Below are 9048 nucleotides of genomic sequence, written 5' to 3'. Positions count from 1 at the left end.
CATCCAGACTGCCTTGGCTCCATGGCTCAGGGGGATTGGGGTTCAACAGAGAAAGGGGGGGATGGAAGAGCTCCTCACACGTTCCAGTGCAGGCTGGGGGGAGAAGCTCTGGGGGAAAGGAGCTCTGGGGGCCAGGAGGGCCTCACTGTGCTTCTGCTTGGGAAGTTTCAGGGCAGCTGGGCTTGGGCAGGAGCAGCCCAGGGCTGCCAGGCTGCTGGGCCAGGGCTGCCAGGCTGCTGGGTCAGGACAGGAGCAGCCCAGGGCTGCCAGGCTGCTGGGTCAGGGCTGCCAGGCTGCTGTGCCTGGACAGGAGCATCCCAGGGCTGCCAGGCTGCTGGGTCAGGGCTGCCAGGCTGCTGGGCTTGGGCAGGAGCAGCCCAGGGCTGCCAGGCTGCTGGGTCAGGGCTGCCAGGCTGCTGTGCCTGGACAGGAGCAGCTCAGGGCTGCCAGGCTGCTGTGCCTGGACAGGAGCAGCTCAGGGCTGCCAGGCTGCTGTGCCTGGACAGGAGCAGCTCAGGGCTGCCAGGCTGCTGTGCCTGGACAGGAGCAGCTCAGGGCTGCCAGGCTGCTGGGCTTGGGCAGGAGCAGCCCAGGGCTGCCAGGCTGCTGTGCCATGCTGCTGTCTCTCTAAGGGGTGATATGGTCACAAACCTTCAGCACAGCCCCCAGGATGCAGGAGAGCCTCTCTGCTCCTCTGGGTAGCTGCAGCTCCCTCCCCTGTGAGAGCAGAAGGGCAGGCAGCAGGGCTGGCAGCCAGGGGAAGGAGCAGAGCACAGCCTGGGGGCGTGGGGCTGCTGGGCAGGAGCCTTGCTCAGTGTCTCACCTGGCAAGGTGCTGCAGGCTGGCTTGGGGCAGAGGCAGCAGCAGAGCAGGGCCCTGTGCTGGGCCAGTGCCAGCCTGGAGGGGAGCTGAAGCGACCTGACCTTGGCTGCCTGTCCCAGCCGAGTGCCCCCTGGCAGCACCCAGCCTGCTGCGCTGTCTGCTGGGCTGCCCTGGCACTGTGCTGCGGGATGGAGAATGGTTTATTGTTGCTGCCCCCGGGAGCCACCTCCTGGCCCCCGCTGCCTCCTGCAGAGCCTCTCAGAGCTGCCTTTGTGCTGCTTATCTCCCTGCTGCCCAGGTGCTGCTCTGACCAGCTCTGCTCCCTGAGGGGCTCTGACCAGCTCTGCTCTCTGAGGGGCTCTGCTCTCTGGTGGGCTCTGCTCAGCTCTGCTCCCTGCTCAGCTCTGCTCCCTGCTCAGCTCGGCTCCCTGCTCAGCTCGGCTCCCTGCTCAGCTCTGCTCTCCCCAGCCCAGGCTGCTCTGCATCCCCTCCTCCCCAGGCTCCTGCCTGCCACTGCAGAGCTGCCTCCTGCCCTCCACTCCCTGCCTGCAGGGGCAGGGACACTACCCCCAGCCCCAGGGACCCCAGGGCTCACCTGCTGCACCAGCAGAGGTGCAGAGAGCTGGCTCAGCCCCCTGCCAAGCTGAGCCCTGGAGGGGACTCCCCTGCTTCCCCTGGGGGCTGACTCCAATGCCTGGCTGCAGCCAGCAGCAAGGTCACCTCTCAGCCTCCTTTCCTCCAGCCCAAAGCCCTTGGCTGCTCCTTGCAGCCCTGGCAGCAGCTCTGCTGCCCTGCTCAGGATGAAGTTGAGGACCTTCCCATCCTTTCCAATGAGCCTGGGGGGGCCCAGAGCTGCCCAGGGTAGGGCAGGCAGCGTTCTAAGCCTGTCCTCAGAGCCCAGGAGCAGCCCCAGCCAGGCAGCCTCTGCTCCTGGCACCTTGCAGCCAGGTTCTCTGCCCCTGCCCTGCAGCCAGAGGCACTCTTCTCCCCAGCAGCCAGAGGCACTCTTCTCCTCCCCAGCAGCCCCTGATTGGTGGCAGCCTTCTCCTCCTGGGTGGTGTTTTGTGTCTCCTTGGGGCAGGTTATTGGTTGCTGCTTGGCCTAAACTCTTATAAAGTAACCCAACCCCTGCCCCTGCAGGGCAGGCACAGCAGAAGCCTCTGGCTGAGGCTCCCCAGCGAGCTGCTCCCTGCCTGCCCCTGCTGGGCTGAGCCAGGAGATGGAGGAGGAATTCCCTCTCTTGCTTCTGCTGGCAGCTGGACTCCTGCAGCTCTCTGGTGAGTGATGTGCTTTGTCCTGCCCCCAGTCGCTGCCTCCCTGCCTCCCCTTCCTCTGCCAGCAGTGAGGAGGAAATCCCTGCCCAACACTGTGCCCCCAGCCTCAGTGTGGGGACAAGAGAGGCCTGGGGGAGCAGCCCCAGGCTGTGCAGGGGGCCCCAGCAGCCTCTCTGCTGGCAGCTGGAGGAGAGAAGGCTGCAGGGAGGCTCCAGAGCAGCCCCCAGCCCCTGGAGGGATGCTGCAGGGGGCTCCTCCCGAGGGACAAGGAGGGATGGCTGGGAGCTGAGGCAGGGCAGGGCCAGACTTGCCTGCAGCTGCCCTGGGGGCTGTGCTTGAAGGGTTTGGGTAATGCATGAGTGCTGCAGGGCCTGCCCTGGGACAGGGAAGTCAGCCTTCAGGCTGGGAGGAGAGGCAAGCCTCAGCTGTGGGGGCAGAGCAAGAGCCTTGCCCAGCCCTGCTCTGCCTCCTGGCGTGGCAGAGGCTGCTCCTCACCTCAGGAGCTGCAAGCTGCTGCTCAGAGCCTGAGAGAATGCTTTAGGGTGGAAGGGAGCTGCAAGCTCACCCAGCTCCAGCCCCTGCCATGCCCTGGGCCACCTCACCCAGCCTGGCCCTGAGCACCTCCAGGCAGGGGACAGCCACAGCCTCCCTGGGCAGCCTGGGCCAGGCTCTCCCCAGCCTCCCTGCCGGGAATTTCTTCCTCCTCTCCAGTCCCCATCTGTCCTCCTCCAGCCTCAGCCCTTTCCCTCCCATCCCCTCCCTCCAGGAGAGCTGGGGAGGGACTTTGCAGCAGGGCTTGTGCCCCTGGTGTCTCACCACCCCTGCTGCTCCTTAGGTGCCTCCAAGCACGGAGCTGAAGGCAGTGAAGTGCTGGAGCTGAGCTTGGCAGCAGGAGCCCAGCCCAGGGCCGGGGGCAGCCCAGGGCCCAGCCCAGCGCTGTCCAGCCCAGAGGAGAGCTCAGCAGCGATGACCTTCAGCTCCCAGCGCCCAGCAGCTGCTCCCAGCGGCGGCCTCAGCCCTGCCCCCGCGGCGCCAGGAGCCAGCAGAGCAGCCCTGCAGCCCCCTGCGCTGCACAGAGACTCGCCAGGGCCTGAGCACCTGCACCCAGCACCCGCAGCAGCAGCCTCAGGGCTGCAGGATGGGCTCCCGGGGACCACAGGCAGAGCCCTGCAGGGGACCCCAGGCAGCGGTACTGAGGCTGCTGCCAGCCCCAGCAGCTCCAGCACCGGGCTGCCTCAGCCCTCCCTCAGTGCAGGGGCACCCCAGGGCTCTCCTCAGCTCCCTGCTGGCCAGCTGGCAAGCCCCACAGCCTCCCTCCTGCCCCCAGGGCTCGGTGCTCGCCCCCCAGGAGCAGAGGCAGCAGCATCTCCCCTCCCCCCCGGAGCTCTGGAGAGTGCAAGGCAGGGCTGGGCACCAGCAGGACCTCCTCCCACCAGCAGCAGGGCCCCAGCAGGCAGCAGAGCTGCTCTGACACCTGCCCAGGCTCAGAGTGGGGCTGCCCAGGCTGCAGCATTCCTGCCCCAGCCAGCCCCAGGGCACCTCAGGGTGACACAGCCCGGTGCTGCCCAGCTGGCCCCTGGCCTCCCTCTGCAGCAAGGGGCAGCAGCAGCTGCAGCAAGTGCTGCAGGCCCCCCAGCCCAGCTCCCTGCTGCCCAGGCACCCCCCCAGGGCAGGCCCCAGGCTGCCCTCCTGCCGCCCCTGCAGCCCCTGCTGCCTGCTGCTTTGCTCCCAGCTCCCTTTCAAGGGCCCAGGAGCACAGCTGGCAGCCCCCAGCCCCTCTCTGTGCCTGTGCCCCAGCCCCTCTCTGTGCCCCAGCCCCTCTCTGTGCCCCTGCCCCCCAGCTGCACTCCCCCTGTGGCCCCAGGAGCCAGCAGGAGCCCTGGGGAAGCTGCAGCTGCAGGCTCAGAGGGAGCTGCTGAGCAGCAGCTGAGGGCAGGCACAGCTGAGGCCAGCAGGAGCCCAGGGCCCTTGGCCACCTCCTCCTCACAGCTCTCCACCTGGAAGCTTCCCCAGGCTGCTGCCGAGGCAGGAGCTGTGCCAGCTGCCCCCTGCCCAGCTGCCCCCGAGCCTGCAGCCCTGCAGCCCCCCAGTGCTGCTCAGTCCCTGCGTGCAGGGCTCCAGCCACCACCCACAGCTGCTCCCCACTCTGCTGGGCTGCCTCTGCTGGGCATCCCCAGCCCTGCTGAGAGAGGCTTCCCCCTGCCAGCCTCCCCCAGCCCTGCTGAGAGAGGCCTCCCCCTGCCAGCCTCCCCCAGCCCTGCTGAGAGAGGCCTCCCCCTGCCAGCCTCCCCCAGCCCTGCTGAGAGAGGCCTCCCCCTGCCAGCCTCCCCCAGCCCTGCTGAGAGAGGCCTCCCCCTGCCAGCCTCCCCCAGCCCTGCTGAGAGAGGCCTCCCCCTGCCAGCCTCCCCCAGCGCTGCCGAGAGAGGCCTCCCCCTGCCAGCCTCCCCCAGTGCTGCCGAGAGAGGCTTCCCCCTGCCAGCCTCCCCCAGCCCTGCTGAGAGAGGCCTCCCCCTGCCAGCCTCCCCCAGCCCTGCTGAGAGAGGCCTCCCCCTGCCAGCCTCCCCCAGCGCTGCTGCTCCTGGGCCCCCAGCCCCAGGCACCTCTGCCCCCCCTGCCCCTGGGGGGCTGCAGCTGAGCACGGGGGGAGCCCCCAGGAGCAGCAGCTTCACACAGCAGCTGCTTGCCACTGCTGCTGCCCCAGGGCCTGCCCAGCCCAGCCCAGCCCCCAGCCCCCCTGGGCTGCAGGACAGCAGGGCCCAGAGGCTTCCTCCTCCCAGCTCTGCCCCTGCAGCCCCCCGGGGGCAGCAAGCTGGCAGCCTGGCAGCCCTGCCCCCAGCCCAGGGAGGCCAATCCAGCTCAGGCACAGCACCTCCTGAGCTGCTGCTGCTGCTGCCTGAGGCTCCTGGTGAGCTGCCAGCAGCCCTGGCCCAGGCTGGGGGGCAGCAGTTTGGCCTGGCACAGGCTGCAGCTGCCAGCACCCTCGGTGCCCTGGGAGGTGGCTCCCAGCTGGCAGTGCTGCCCTCCCCCCCCCCTCTTGTCCTTCCTGCTCAGGAGTGCCAGGGGCATGATCTGCCTGCAGCCCCTGCAGGGCTCCCCTCTGCCCACACAGCTGCCCAGTGCCAGCCTCGGCAGCCTGCTCTCCCTTCAGCAGGTCCTGGCAGCAGCAAATGCCTCAGCCCTGGACCTTGGCAGTGTGCACAACCTGAGCCTGGTCCTGGTCAAGCCTGTGTTTGTCCTCCTGCCCCCGGGCAGAGCAGAGCCACAGCTGGGGGCTGAGGGGCAAGGTGGGCACCAGGCTGCCCTCCTGGTCACGAGGAGGCAAGGGCTGAGCCCCAGCCCAGGCACAGCTGCTTCCCCTTCTCCCACCAGCCAGCCTCTGAGGCCTGAAACCCTCTCCACTGAGCCTGGCCAAGGAGCAGAGAGAGCAAAGGTGACCTCTCAGGCAGTGCTGCCCAGCCCCAGGCACACAGCCCCCCCTGCCCCTCCAGCTGGCAGCCCAGCAGCAGAGGCTTTGCTGCAGCCCTGGGAGGGCATCAGCCCTGCTCTGCAGGCTCTGCATCTGCACAGGCTGCCTGCAGAGGGGCAGCTGCCTGCTCCCAGCCCCCCAGAGCCCAAAGGGGCTGGTTTGGCTTCCCAGGACAGGCTCTCAGCAGAGCCTTCCACCCCCCCAGTGTCCCCAGCAGTGCTGCCTGCACTGCACAGCCTCCATGCTGCCCCCCAGGCCTTTGCCAGCACTGAGAGGCCACAGACTGCTCCTGCAGTTCCAGCAGCCAAAGGACTCCTTGAGCTCCCAGCTCCATCCCAGGCTCCATCCCAAGCTCCATCCCAGGCTCCATCCCAAGCTCCATCCCAGGCTCCATCCACCTCTGCAGCCTCTACAATTCCAGCAGCAAAAGGACTCCTTGAGCTCCCAGCTCCATCCCAGAGTCCATTCCAAGCTCCATCCCAGGCTCCATCCACTTCTGCAGTTCCATCAGCAAAAGGACTCCTTGAACTTCCAGCTCCACCCCCAGCTCCATCCCAGGCTCCATCCACCACTGCAGCCTCTGCAAATCCATCAGCAAAGAGACTTCCTGAGCTTCCAGCTCCATCCCAACCTCCATCCCAAGCTCCATCCACCTCTGCAGTTCCATCAGCAAAAGGACTCCTTGAGCTTCCACCTCCATCCCAAGCTTCATCCCAGGCTCCATCCCAACCTCCATCCCAAGCTTCATCCACCACTGCAGCCTCTGCAGTTCCATCAGCAAAGAGGCTTCCTGAGCTTCCAGCTCCATCCCAGGCTCCATCCCAAGCTCCATCCACCACTGCAGCCTCTGCAAGTCCATCAGCAAAGAGGCTTCCTGAGCTTCCAGCTCCATCCCAAGCTCCATCCACCTCTGCAGTTGCATCAGCAAAGAGACTTCCTGAGCTTCCAGCTCCATCCCAGGCTCCATCCCAAGCTCCTTCCACCACTGCAGCCTCTGCAATTCCATCAGCAAAGAGGCTTCCTGAGCTTCCACCTCCATCCCAAGCTCCATCCCAAGCTCCATCCACCACTGCAGCCTCTGCAAGTCCATCAGCAAAAGGACTCCTTGAGCTTCCAGCTCCATCCCAACCTCCTTCCACCTCTGCAGGCTCTGTAGTTCCATCAGCAAAGAGACTTCCTGAGCTTCCAGCTCCATCCCAAGCTCCTTCCACTCCTGCAGTTCCATCAGCAAAGAGACTTCCTGAGCTTCCAGCTCCATCCCAAGCTCCTTCCACTCCTGCAGTTCCATCAGCAAAGAGACTTCCTGAGCTTCCAGCTCCATCCCAAGCTCCATCCACTCCTGCAGTTCCATCAGCAAAGAGACTTCCTGAGCTTCCAGCTCCATCCCAACCTCCTTCCACCTCTGCAGGCTCTGTAGTTCCATCAGCAAAGAGACTTCCTGAGCTTCCAGCTCCATCCCAAGCTCCTTCCACTCCTGCAGTTCCATCAGCAAAGAGACTTCCTGAGCTTCCAGCTCCATCCCAAGCTCCATCCACTCCTGCAGTTCCATCAGCAAAGAGACTTCCTGAGCTTCCAGCTCCATCCCAAGCTCCATCCCAGGCTCCATCCACCTCTGCAGCCTCTGCAAGTCCATCAGCAAAGAGACTTCCTGAGCTTCCAGCTCCATCCCAAGCTCCATCCACCTCTGCAGCCTCTGCAAGTCCATCAGCAAAAGGACTCCTTGAGCTTCCAGCTCCATCCCAACCTCCTTCCACCACTGCAGCCTCTGCAAGTCCATCAGCAAAGAGACTTCCTGAGCTTCCAGCTCCATCCCAACCTCCTTCCACCACTGCAGCCTCTGCAAGTCCACCAGCAAAGAGACTTCCTGAGCTTCCAGCTCCTTTCCAACCTCCTTCCACCACTGCAGCCTCTGCAAGTCCACCAGCAAAGAGACTTCCTGAGCTTCCAGCTCCTTTCCAACCTCCATCCCAAGCTCCATCCACCTCTGCAGGCTCTGTAGCTGCATCAGCAAGGAGACTTCCTGAGCTTCCAGCTCCATCCCAGGCTCCATCCCAAGCTCCATCCACCTCTGTAGTTCCATCAGCAAAGAGGCTTCTTGAGCTTCCAGCTCCATCCCAGGCTCCATCCCAAGCTCCATCCACCTCTGCAGCCTCTGCAGTTCCATCAGCAAAGAGACTTCCTGAGCTTCCACCTCCATCCCAAGCTCCATCCCAGGCTCCATCCCAAGCCCCATCCACCACTGCAAGCCCTGCCCCTGCTGGGCACCTGGGACCGACTCAGCCATCTGTGCCTGCAGCTTCCCCCTCTGCCCTGGGGAGGCAGAGCACAGCGCAGCCCCCACCAGCAGTGACCTCTCCCTCTGCACCCAGCGATGGCTCTGTCCCTGCTGCTCTCCCCAGCAGCAAAGGGCTTCACCTGCCCACACCAGCTGCCAGCCCTGAGCCAAGCACAGTGCTGTCCACAGCTGCCAGAGGGCACACACCACCTCTGGAGCCTGCAGCAGTGGGGAAGGGTGAGGAGAGGGTAGGGAAAGGAGAAGCAGCCCCTGGGGTCCCTACAGCAGTGGGGAAGGATGAGGAGAGGGTAGGGAAAGAAGCAGCCCCTGGGGTCTCTACAGCAGTGGGGAGGGATGAGGAGAAGGTAGGGAAAGGAGAAGCAGCCCCTGGGGTCCCTACAGCAGTGGGGAAGGATGAGGAGAGGGTAGGGAAAGAAGCAGCCCCTGGGGTCTCTACAGCAGTGGGGAAGGATGAGGAGAGGGTAGGGAAAGGAGAAGCAGCCCCTGCTAGCCAGCTGCCCCCTCAGGCCCCCACACCTCCAGCCCCTCAGGCCCCCACACCTCCAGCCCCTCAGGCCCCCAGATCTCCAGCCCCTCAGGCAGCAGCCACACAGCCTCTGGAGAAGGCATCCCTGGCAGAGGAGGGGGAAGATGAGATTGGTCTCTCCAGCCCTGGCACTGCCACACATGCCACCAGGCTGCCCACAGCACCAGCACCTCCTGGCTCTGCTGCCAGGCCCCAGGCAGCTCTCCTCAGCACTGCAGCTCTCGAGGATGCTCAGATGCCTCACAGCAGAGGTCTCAGCCAGCCCCTCCCAACCCCAGGGAGTCCCTCGGATTCTCCTCGGAGCCTGGTGGCACTTAGCCCCCAGGGGAGCTCCCCCCTGGCTGCTGCCAGCACTGAGCAGCCTGAGGAGCTGAGCACAGGGGCAGAGGAGGTGCTTGGAACAGAGGAAGCAACAGAAGCAGCAGCTGAAGGCTTAGCAACTGCTCTGCCCCTGCTGGAGGGGGAGCCCAGAGCAAGGCTGAGGGAATCCCACCAGAGGAGAGCTCTGCAGCCAGATGCCAGCATCCTGAATGGGTAAGGAGTGAGGGCAGCTGCTGCTGCTGTGCAGGGCTGCTGCTGCTGTGCAGGGCTGCTGCTGCTGTGCAGTGTTGCTGCTGCTGTGCAGGGCTGCTGCTGCTGTGCAGGGCTGCTGCTGCTGTGCAGG

The sequence above is a fragment of the Melanerpes formicivorus genome, unplaced genomic scaffold, assembly GCF_026170545.1.
Source record: "Melanerpes formicivorus ecotype bairdi unplaced genomic scaffold, bMelFor1.0.p_v2 SCAF_349, whole genome shotgun sequence".
In the NCBI taxonomy this organism is placed as follows: domain Eukaryota; kingdom Metazoa; phylum Chordata; class Aves; order Piciformes; family Picidae; genus Melanerpes; species Melanerpes formicivorus.
This window is presented reverse-complemented; position numbering follows the sequence as displayed.